This window comes from Meriones unguiculatus, chromosome 6 (assembly GCF_030254825.1).
Source record: "Meriones unguiculatus strain TT.TT164.6M chromosome 6, Bangor_MerUng_6.1, whole genome shotgun sequence".
In the NCBI taxonomy this organism is placed as follows: domain Eukaryota; kingdom Metazoa; phylum Chordata; class Mammalia; order Rodentia; family Muridae; genus Meriones; species Meriones unguiculatus.
The window spans coordinates 82,362,308-82,374,628 of NC_083354.1; the positions used below are offsets into that span (position 1 = coordinate 82,362,308).

The following is a 12,321-nucleotide window of genomic DNA, read 5'->3' on the forward strand; positions in this document are numbered from 1 at the left end:
ATTTTCCATCACCTCCTCACCTACTGTTTCCTTCTCCTGGATTTGTCAAAAGATTAATGACTTCACACAAGGAACTCTGTAAGGGCACATGCATGATAAACCTGAAAGTTGACTTTCCCCTAGTGAATACTGTAAAAAGAGAAAACCCAGCTCAGGGATGGTGAGAAGGGATACCTGAGACCTCATCACGGCATGGACACAAGACTGAAGAAGCCGGGACAGCCGAGGCTCTGACCGGTGACACTGGAGTCCTCACCCAAAGTTTTTGGGACAAGTTACAGTCCCATCACCTTGGTTGGTGTTTTCAATCTCTAGGGAATTTTCATAGAACTCTGACTCTTACAATATTCAAAATGTCTAGATTCTAAAATCTTGGCTTACAGCGAATCCGGAAAATATGTCAAATCTGTGAAAACTCAAAAGATGTCAAATAACATGAGCAAGATTGTAGAATTAGAGACACAGTGGTTTAGCACTAGAGATGTATACTTGCTTTACATGCATGAGGCCATGGGTTAAACTGCCAGCACTGTCAAATAAACACACGCACCACGTGCACGTAAAAGGATTCCTTCTCCAGTCCATCATTTCCTGTCAAGCTCTTGACTTTGTAAAGGAAGTTTTAATTTGGGTGGAGCCCATTTCATCAGCGTGTCTTTCACAGATCATGGCTTTGGTACTCTAGATAGTATTTTTGCCTAACTCAAGATATTTTACTGGAAGCTTTGTGGTCTCAAATTTGAATTTTAGGTATGTGGTCTGCTTTCATTTATTTTACTTTGTTGATAAGTGTTAAGGTATTTGCTCATTTTCTGTCCACGTGTTTTGTCAACTATTGAGAGGGATTTACTGAAGACTACAAATAAGCTGAAACACTTCTGGTTTTCCTTTCAGTTCTATTTTTACTTATTGTTAAAGCCTAGTTAAATACAGCTTAGACGAGTGTCTTTAGGGAGAACATTTATCATCATGTAATGTCTGACTCAAGTCTGCAGTGAGGTTTCTCCAGCTTTATTTTGGCACAGTCTTCTAATTCTTTTATGTTTATTGTCATATTTTACGTACAGCATAGATAGTATTGTCCTTAGCTTTTAACCTGGTTTGATTATCCCTTTTAACTGGTAGGTTTTGAACATAGAACATTCTATGTATGTATATACATACATGTACACACACGTGCATGTGACAATGAGCGTAACAAGTCCATTAAGCCCTCTGAACAGTCATCAGGAAAATTGTACAAACCAACAGAATGAGCAAAACAAACAAGTAGGATGTAAAGAGACATAGGAATTTAAGTAAATACTGAGTTAAAGAATGCAATCTGAAAAGCCTCCACACTATATACTTCTAGCCAGGGGTCATCTATAAAGGGCAAACTAATGGAGATGGGGGAAAACTGCCCAGGACATCAGGGTAAAGAAAGGCATAGAGATGGGAAGAGGACAGAAAATGTCTGAGAGCGTGAAACTACAAGACTTCAAAGGCAGGCATATGTACGATGCACTCATCCAAACCAAGGAAGCATACAACACTTAGTGTCAACTCTCCTGAAAAACCATAAGCTTTGAGTAAAAATGTGTAAACATAAGTTCATCAGTTGAACAAATATACCACTGGTGTGTAGAGCCCTGGTGAAGAGGAAGGTTAGCCATAGTGAGGACCAGTGGCAGACAGAAAAGTTCCACTCACGTAATCTGTAAAGTGTTTTTAGATAAGTGTAAGAAACAGTAGAAAGATAATTCATGAAAAAAGAAATAAAGACTGGGCAGTCTGCAGAAAAACAAACATGCTCAACATTATTAATAACTGGGAAAATGTAAGTTATAATCACACTGAGATAATTACTCATATTATAATGGCTCCAGTCAAGAAAGAAAAAAGTTGGTAACAACTGCAGGCAAGGAGGCAGAGTCAGAACTACCAGAACCCTCGTGAACTGCTGTGAGGAGTGCAAAGCAGTGGGCAGCCACCTGCAAGACATGTTTACCAAAGGATCCAGGACTCATTCCTACACATTGTCCCATAAAAAAAAAAAAAAAAAAAAAAAAAAAAAAGACTGAAAACAATCAGCATGCTCTTTAACTAGTGAATGAATCAACTGTGGTGCATCCATATGAAACAACAAAGCAAGCCACAGCTATACTACACAGTTGCAAACACACTCTGGCTAGTGAAGATACTTTAATGTTTCTATAGCGTTCACATGTATGTTTCATAGTATAGAATGGTTAACATTTGTGGCACATGGCCCTGAGTCTGGTTCCTTGCACAGAAGGAAGGAAACCAAGCAAGTTGCCATTTACTGGGTGCCCCCTACATGCTGCAAGGTATATTCTTTAAAACCCTGCAACCATATCCTACCAACTCATCACTATAATTCTCTCCACAATTATTACTATTACCATTTGAATGTCTTAAATCAATCTGGTTGCTATAATTACACATCATGGCCGGGAGAACAAGAGGCCAAAGTGCAGGATCATGCGTCAGCAACTTCAGCATCCAGTGACGGGACCTTCCGGAAGGATTGCCCCTTCCTAATGGACGGAGCCTTCCTGAGGCATCCTTACACTGCACACCTCTCGGCCAGGCCTCTTTCAAAAGGCAGTAATTCCATCAATGAGATCTCATGTTCTAATCACCTCACAAAGGTGCAGCCTCACAGTACCTTCAGAGTTAAAAATGTCAACATGTGAAGCTGGTGGTTACAATCTTTAGATTGTAGTCATGACAAAAATCCAAAACAGAGAGGCTGGGAGCCCTTACTTAAAACAAGAGCCTAAGCATTCTTGGCTCACTGCAACAAGGATTTCTATATTACTTGAGGAAAAGAGAAATTTATAAAATTTGCCTTCAATTTTTATACTTTCATTTCCCTAATTAGAAAACTTCCATTTTTTTCAGAAGGAATTTTTTTTTTGTCAAAAAGCTAAGTCTTTTTAAAATTTGATTACATCCTTTTGTTGCTCGCCTAAAGAGAGGTTTCATCCCAAATGGGTGTTCTTAACTCTAGATTCAAGTTTAGTGCCATAATAGATATGGTCTTTTATCTTAGTCATGACTACGAAGGCTATGATTAGCCTTAATAACCAAATTAACAAAATTAAGTAAGTCATTCTCCAAATTTTATTAATTCAGGGTCCTACTCCACGCATTTATCTCCTTTCCCTCCAGTGTGTATCTGGAGCTATAGGGGTAATCTGGTGATTAAACCCTACTCTATGGTTTCTCTGAAATGGTCACTCTTTCAAGGATTCAGTGGAAAAGTGGTGACATTCGGGAAGAAGTCAGTATTTCCAAGGCCCTGCACACACAATAGGGAACTTCTATTTTTTTTTTTTTTTGTTGTTGTTGTTACAATGTTTGCTTGTTACGAATTACACTGAAAATAAGCTCCATATATTTCCATTGATTTCCCAGGTTCAATAGCTCAAAGTAAATAATGCCAGTATCAAATCCATGGTATATTACCCAGATTCAGACTTATCTGAAATGCCACATTTCAGCTCTAGCTTCTTCTACCACTGTGGTGATTTGAGCTAGAAACATTCCCTATACATTCAGGCATTTCAACAGGAGTCCCAGCTGGCTTCCCTGTTTGGGAGGTTTAGGTAGTATAGCCTTGCCTCAGGAAATGCTCACTAGGGGTGGGCTTTGATTAGATATCCACACCCTACTTCCAGTTCACACTTTCTGCCTTGTACTTGTGTTTTAAGATGTGAGATTTCAGCTTCCTGCTTCTACCACCACGCCTACCAGTTGCTATTATATGGACTCTTGTCTCTCTAGAAGCATACCCCAGTTTTTCCTTTTATACATCGCTCTGGCTCATGTCGTTTTATTATAGCAACAGGAAAGTGAGTAGTATAGATGCTGGTGTCAGAGAGCTGTTGTAAAGAACCTGACCATATTTTGTTGGTTTGTTTTGTTTTAAATGTACAAGACCAGAACTTTGGTCAAGAAAATTGGTTAGAGCCAGAGCTTAAAGGCAGGAAATTCCACTGAGAATCTATAAAACGTAGTGCTGAGAGTAACGTAGACTATGCAGGTGCAGTTCAAGAGGTTTCAGATGGTAAATAACATGACCAAGGGGGTTAGTGGCCATTCATGTGATATATTGTTGGTGAAGAATATGGATGTCTTCTGCCCAGGTCCTGAGAACTTGCCTTAGGCCACATTAAAAAGCAATGGATTAATTCTTTGGTGACTGCATAATGTTGAGTCTGTGGCATTGTTGTTACTCATTTCCCTTACGCAAGCCTACAGTGAACAGGAACAAGCAATGCAGAAAGATATGCATAGGTAAAGTCTGGGGAGAGAAAGGGCATTGGGGGCTCAGTGTTAAAGCCAAGGCATGTGCTTAAAGACAGGATGCAATTGCTAAGGAAATTAACACCATAAAGGAAGTCCTTGCTCTGCACTGGAACAAAGGCAGGGGTGTTCCCTGAGCAAGCCCACACTCAGCTAAGCTTCCAGCTTCTACAAGAGAGCCTAAGATACCTTTTGCTCAGAGAAAGCAACTGAGCAAAAAATCTATAGATGATGGAATAAAGGGAGTCCAGGGACCATTCCAAGCTGGCAGCCAGACATGACAGTGTTGTCCCTGTGGTACTGTGTTTAGCGACAAAGAAAACTATGGAAGAAAGAGCCACTGAGGCTAGGCAATATATGCAAGAGTTCCTAAATAAAGGCCCTAAAGAGGGCAAGAGGCTAAAAAGAGGGCACTGAATGAAGCTGTTTAAGTAAAGCCCAGATTGTACTGGAGATCCCAAGATGCTGGGGATGTAAGTCACAAGACATCTGCCAAGGAGAGCTTCATGCATGGAATGGAGCCAGCCCAAGGAACATGTATTGCAGACAGCAATGCTTGCGTGACAGCGCCATCTAAGTCCTTTGAAATGAAAGTCTCAGACATTAGACACAGACTTACAGGAACTGGTGTTTGCCCTGATGGGCTTTGGTTTTGTTTTGGTTCAGTATTTCCTAAGTATGCTCCCAACTACCCCATTTTGGAATGTTAATGAATTTTCTGTGCTATTATTTATGTTGGAAGTATGGAATTGGTTTTCTTAAAAAATTTAGGGGGTTATAGTTTACCTTGAGTCTCAGAAGAGACTTTGGACGTTTAGACTGTGTTGAGACTGTGAAGATTAGACAGGGCAGAAGGGAAGAGTGAAAGTATGCTAGGTGGTTGTTTTGGTTGCTTTTCTGGAGCTAGGATAAAACACCATGACCACAGTAACTTGAAGAAGAAAGAGTTTATTTTGGCTTTCATACAGTTTCAGAGTAGTAAAAGGCAGGCATGGTGGCAGGTGGTGCCACTCAGGAAGTGCATCATGAGGGACAGGCTTTGAGATCATATAGCCTCACCTTACTTGTCATTTGCATTTGCTGCTTCACCCAGTGATTTAGCTGAAAAACATCAAGGAAAATAATCCAAGACTAGGGAGGCAAATTTCTTCACAAGGAAAAGTACAAATACTTTCCACCTGAGGGAAACAGTTCTGCCTACTTAGTGGACTTAATCCCACTCAAATTCCGTATCTCACTACAACCAGTTGGAGAAGCGTGCAGAACACAACATAAGTTACCCTGAAAGTCTTTTTGATTTCTTCTGTATTCTGCCAACAACAGAATACTAGTGAAGCAGGATCTACCTTCACTAAAGTGGGTGACAAGAATTAGTTGTACCTAGCAGCTCTTTCTATAAAACATTCAGACATGTGGATTATCAATACCCCATCTCATATCTTCATTGTTTACATTGTCAACAACAAATAATTTTTCATCAAAAAGCTCTTGTTTCAAAGGGATAAGCAGCCATCTGACTCTGATCAAGTCCCCTGCACGTCTGTGGTACCATTTTCCTAACTGAGAAAATAGGGACACTAATTTCTACCTGATTCAGAGGGGCTGTTTTACACTTACGTTTCTGCCAACTGTAGACTTCACATGGTGTTAGACAGCCACACTTCACACAGAACTCCACGAACATTCTTCCAAGACACAGAAGCGGACACTGCCAGACTCTTATTAAGGTCTTGACCCACAACCTGCCACAACTGATAAAATTTGCCCAGACTCAAGAAAGGAAATACTGATGCCTGTGGCCAATTTTAGTTCATCACAATTGCCAAGTACTTAAAAACTTGCTGGATTATAAAATGGAAAAGTAAGTTATTGGCCATTTATTTGCCATAGATGAGCATCTGTTTTTAAATATGGTAATTTTAGTGCTTTTATTTTTTTGTAAACCCTACCTATGATTTTGCCTGAAATACAAAATTCTCTAGGCAGCTAACCAACTATTAAACTTATAAGACTTTCTTTTTTATTATTGCTGAGATCGTACCCTGCTCTAAGTCTCCCCAAGTTGTGGAAACCTGTTTTTTTCAGTCTGTGCCTCAAATTGAGAAATTCCGTTTTACATGCAGCTTTGGCTCCATTTTGAAGACAGAAAAAAACCTCTTCAATTGGATAGACAATGAATGGCCCCCATTCGTCTGGTGTCACCCACTGGCAAAGACTGATCAATGAATTCCTAGGAGTATAAAGGGTACCTGCCCTATACATCAGGGTGAATTGGTACTATAGGTGTATAAAGGTGTGTTGAAATCCTATTAAGAAAACTAGGACCAGGAACTCATCAAATATACATCACTAAGGAAAGGGTGTAACCTCACTTGGACCCTATAAGGAAGTGATCAATACAGATGTGCAGTCTATCATGTGATGACTTGGTGTGAGCCTCAAGGTACAGTGAGGTAGAGAACTCCTGACTATGCATTTAGCCGACTTGCACTGCTGTTGGACCTACCACCCATGAATTCTGTTCACCCATTTGTTATTTGGGATCCTCCAGACCCTTAGCCTCACCTTCCTCTCACAGCTCAACTGCCCTGCCACCAGAATCTAAAACAGCAGCTCACTGTGGAAAGACAAACTTGTCTGCTTCTGATCCATTGCACTCATTACTATTTACCCTACTGATAACATTTATACATAATTATAACAAATTTATTTATGAAATTTAACAAATATATTTATGAAAAGGTTTAATAGTATATTATAGTAGAATTTTAAGGATAACAAATACCTATTCCTGAATCTATCTGTCACAGACATTAGCCTTTCTTACCGCTATTTTTGTCACTTTCTAAAATGTGACCCAACATTCAGAAGAGTGGCTCTCAACCAGGGCTGAGACTATGTTCTTCTAGGAGGCATCTGGCCATATGAGGTATTATTTTGATCATATAAAATAAGGCCCAGAGACACTACTTAAACACCCTACAAAACATAGGATGAATGAAAGAACAACCAAGAACAATTCTTGCACATGTGAGTACTATTAGCTCAAATAATCAAATTCAAATAAATCATTCAACAGATGAAAGAGCTGTAAGCCAAACAACAAGAAGTCATTATATAAACTTAACAAAATAGAAGGTACCCACACATACTGGGTTATCATTACATGCTGCTTTGTATGCAAATTTTTATCCCTTCAAGGAAAATCCTAACAATACCAAGCTACACATGTTGGGTTTCTAATTAGATTCTACATTTAACGTTTTTAAATGTGTATCTTCAGGGTACAAAGATTGTTGCATCTAATTCAACTAACATTTCTAAGATTGAACGGCATCTATACTTGCTTACCTGACAATAATTGCTGTCATTTTACTGAATCTTTACCTCACATTAACCCTGCTTTAAATAACACATTAACCTTGTTTTAAATATTTATACAATTATCACATTACCTTACAACAAACAAAAAGCACTACTTGTAGACAAAGAAACTAAAGTTTGAAGAAATGATCCTACTAAAGGGAAGAATAAGAATCTTGTCCAAGGTTCATGTTCCCCCCAAACGTTAAATACGATAGTGATTTAACCTTAATTCAGCTATGCACCTAAAAGGTTCAAGTTTGGATTTATGCAAATTCTAAGGCTAATGATTTTAGTCTTCTAACAGAATCATTTCATCCTTTGTATTTTAGAAGTATAAATATTTTATTAACTAAAATTATGAATATCCTGAAATCCTTACAGCTAACAACCTAAACTTTATTTAACTGTTCTTTTTTAAAAATTTTGTTTATTTATTTTTATTGTATCAATGTTGTTTTGCCTGCATGTTTTTATGTTTGTGGGGTGTGTGTGTGTGTGTGTATGACTGGTCCCTGTGGAGATGAGAAGAGGGTATCAGTTTCTTTAGGCATTATAGGTGGCTGTGGTCTTTTGTGTGGGTGCTAGCAATCAAGCCTGGGTCCTTGGCAAGAGCAGCTAGTGCTCTAAACTGATAAGCCATCTCTCTAGTCCTATCCCTCACCCTCTCCCTTTAACTGTGTTCTTATATACTCAGAAAATATAGATGAGAGAACAACCAACAAGTACCAGGTCCATCTAAATAAAGCCCAATTAAACAACACAGAACTGAATTTTTTCAGAACTGACAGGCACAGAAAACAAGTAATTTCAGTGTTATTAAAATAGTAGATAGGCAAACAAAAGCTAAACATAGGACTCTAAGACTCATTATTCAAGTCAAATGAATTCTGTTTTGTCTGGAAACACTATGGTCAGCTCTGTTAGAGTTAAATCTACATCAGCATTTCTGGGGTAATGCATATGACTGGGTACTCTTTCTACCTCGTGGAGTGTATTGCTGGATACGGCACTATGAATTGTGAGCAAATAAACGAGCTGCAGATTCTTGCTTTTCCTAACTCCACACACAGTTCCTTTTCCTTGTATTTTGTTGTTGCTGTTAATATCAAATAAATTCAGTGATTAAAAGCCACAGATTTCTGTGGGGTGTTGCTTTGGGGGGGGGAGGAGATAGATTAATTAAAATAAAGCTATTCATCTTCTGAATGAATATCTTTGGATCATTTATAAATGCTGCTCTTCTCCCTAATCTCCAGGAAGCTAATAGTGTGCATGACAACAGGGAAAAGGGCCAAATAAGTGCAGGGCAGAGGAGTAAGACAAACATTACAGTCTCTAACAGAGACAGTAAAAGTCTAAGGTTCATTTCCCTTGTTCTACACTCATAAAAATGAGTGCTATTAGATGTAAAGTTCAATGTCTACACAACAGCACCAAGTAAAGCCTTTCCAAGTAATAGTGGGCAAAGTAGAGCAATCACTTCTAGTATTTCCAAGGGTTCAATGATTATGAAATAATTCACAGTATTTATTTTTGTTCTCAGAAGCTATTATAATAGTATAAATTTCATGCATGATCAAATTATCTAATCATATTTATTTGGAGGCCATGAAATACCTAATTGCAGTCACAAATAGGAGATCACTGGCATAATTAGTTGTGCTATCAAAACTATAGCCACAAAACTTCTTGGGTCAGACCACATGAAAACCGTGACCCTAATTATGACAGTGTTATTATCAGCATAATTAAGTTTTAATATATCAGTCACCCCATGTTTAAAAAGTAAGTTTAACTGGCAAAACATCCTTCTTTAAATTTGATATGCTAGCTTTTAATTTATTAAAACATTTCTGGAAAAATTTCAAGATCAGACCTGAGGGATATAGTGAAACAAGTTTTAAGACTGCCCGGGTTACACGTGGCCAAATTCCTATTAAATGGCATGTGCTTAGTTATCACATAACCAGGTTCCCGGGGGGAGAGGGGGCACAACTTAATGTTTCTTTTTTATTGTCAAGAAGCAAAATAGTTAAAAGGAGTTAACTGACATCCTGGATCATGCTCATTATCTAATAAACAAGCTTTCCCACTGCATCTGATCTGTCAGTGCTTTGGGCTTGCCCTCATTAGGAGCCTCACTCTGTAGGAGATTCACAGCAGCAGCTCTCCCACACCCTCAACACCCCCCTCCTTTTCAAGGGAGGAAGTAAGGAAAAGGAGGACAGAAAGAAATCAGAGAGAAGGAGAGAGAAAGGCACAGGATACCCAGTCAATAGGTGAAGTAAAGGAATGTGAACTCAGGAACCTGCAAAAACGTTTTCATGTGCCCTGCACTGGCTATATGACTGAGTCATCTTCATAAACAGTTCCATGGTTCATTCAACAGTCACAAATCCAACTGCATATAAACCTATTTCTGAAAAGACTCGGTTGGCAAGCAACTTCTTATAATAGAGACTTAATTCATTTTAATGTATGAAATGTATGAGATCAATCCTCAGATTGTTTCTGCAGCACACTTCACATGACATAATGCTTCTACAGTTGTCGTAGGCCACCTTTTATTTCTCATTTATTCATTCAGTGGCCTGTAAGGGCTGGGAGCTCCCCAACTGCAGTACACAGACACAACTATAGTACACGGTGCCTGCAGGACACAAAAGTAGGTTCCTGTTAATCTGTCTGCTCTTCCTCTGGCAAAGCAGTTACCCAGATTTATGGTGAAGTGTATATACCTCTGAACTACTGGTAAAAATCATCTTACTTTTACTGGGTATTGAGAACCGATTGGGATAGAGATCTATCAAAAGCTGTACTAAAAAGTGAGCAAACTTGCCAGTGCTGATCATTCTAGAGTATGGATGGTCAAGTAAACACTTTAGTCCTACACTTGTGTGCGATACCAAAGAAAGAAGGTTCTTGTAATTGTCTCATTGGAAAGTCAATTTGTTCATAAACAATTTCAGAATGCACTGACTTTTCTGTGTAGTGCAAAAAGAACTTATGGTGGGTGATGGGCTCCTAGAGAGCAGAACGTTTCATTTTGCTCTAATTCATTCTATTACTGAATTAAACTTTGATGTATTGGTCTTGACAAGTGCTTCATGCTGATTGTATTGTATATGATAGTATAATCACTCCCCAAGCATTTCCCACAGGCTGCGTGATTAATGCAATAGATTACCTGCAGCATGGATGGCAAGGGGGAATCAGTGCCCTTCTGTACTCTAAACTGTTTGCACTTCAGGATGTGCATGTGTATGCATGCACACCTGAGCACCCATGACTATCCTGGGCAGAGAAGGCTAGATAAAACAAAATGTGGGACAACAGAAAATTGATGACACAGTGAAGATTAATGTTTCCCAAGCACTTACTATTAAAAAAAAAAATTATGTGCTCCTTAAGGCCTCCAAAAATGTAGATGGCATTGTGCATCAATTATTCATTTACTTTTATCTTCACAAATGTTTCTTGAGCATCAACTATATACCAGATACGTTTTCATTTTTACAGGAAGAATTGCTAACAACATGTATTAATTTCAATGTTCTAGTTATATGAACAGAAGGGGAAAAGATGGTATAATTAAAAACAATAGGGATTAAAAAAAAGATGGCCAGGAAATTAGATCTTAATAAAGACAGCAATGACAAGAAGACTATTAATATTAAATATATTAAGAAGTTTAATACTTTTAAAAATGCCTTTTATATTATTTGGCTATACAACCATGAAAAATCATGGTGTGTGTGTGATGGACCTGCTCACCAGCAGGACTATATATGCTAAGCATGCTGGTGACATGTGAGAGATTTCTGTTCTCTTAGCAGCAAAGTCAAAACATTTCTCCTAGCATGATTTTTCTCCCAGTTTCAACTAGGACCTAACTGTCTTGCTTATCCAAGGTGTGTTCCCAATCTAAGCCATTTCAAGGTATCTGTTCTGATTCCCATTCTATGAATGCTTTGTACATTCTTCTCCAGGTGTGCTGATAAAAAATTTGAAATTTACCAATATACTCCAGAATGAAGGGACTCAACAAAGGGTAAGTGTCATGGATCAAAACCAGATTTACCTTTATCCTTCAAAGGTTACCTCTGCAAGAGAAAGCCCAGTGACGTACTCACATTTCAGACCCTCCCGCCCTCCCTGGTTGCTTTATCACTAGGTCAAAGGAAAAGACACAGCCCCCAGTGGGGCTATCAACTCACTCTAATAAACTCATGAGAAAAGCAGCAGTCACTTACTCAGGTGGCACTTTTTAAATTTTAATTCTGGAATTCTAAAGAAAGTCATTAAAATGTTACAAAATTATCAGACAAGCCTGTAGTAGCCTCACCAAAAAAAAAAAAAAAAAAAAAAAAAAAAAATTCACTTGCTGTAAATTATTTAGCATTCTTTCTGCCACCAAATTATATGAGAAAGTTACCTGTGTAAATTAAAGTTATTCTTTGCTATATCTCAAGAAGAGTGGCTATTTTAAGAAATCACCATTGAAGATAGTGATTATCAAATATAAATCTATAATCTTAGAACTCTTTATTGTACAGAACTGCTCCTAAAAGCGTGGCATCTAACAAGGCAAGTCACAGTGCTATACCTCGGTGGGACCTGCTTCCTACCTTAAATCCTTCC

General features: G+C 38.4%; 1 protein-coding gene and 1 long non-coding RNA gene across 2 annotated transcripts in view; both read right to left on the reverse strand.

The window, feature by feature from the left end:
* The window catches only part of Zswim6 (zinc finger SWIM-type containing 6), a 163,355-nt gene that overhangs the window by 24,919 nt on the left and 126,115 nt on the right, over positions 1–12,321 (reverse strand). The gene's annotated exons all lie outside the window — the stretch shown is intronic.
* Positions 5,247–12,014, reverse strand: LOC132654717 (uncharacterized). Its single transcript, XR_009592408.1, has 2 exons — positions 5,932–12,014; positions 5,247–5,415 (listed from the first exon to the last, which is right to left on the reverse strand). It is a non-coding gene; the product is annotated as an uncharacterized LOC132654717 (long non-coding RNA).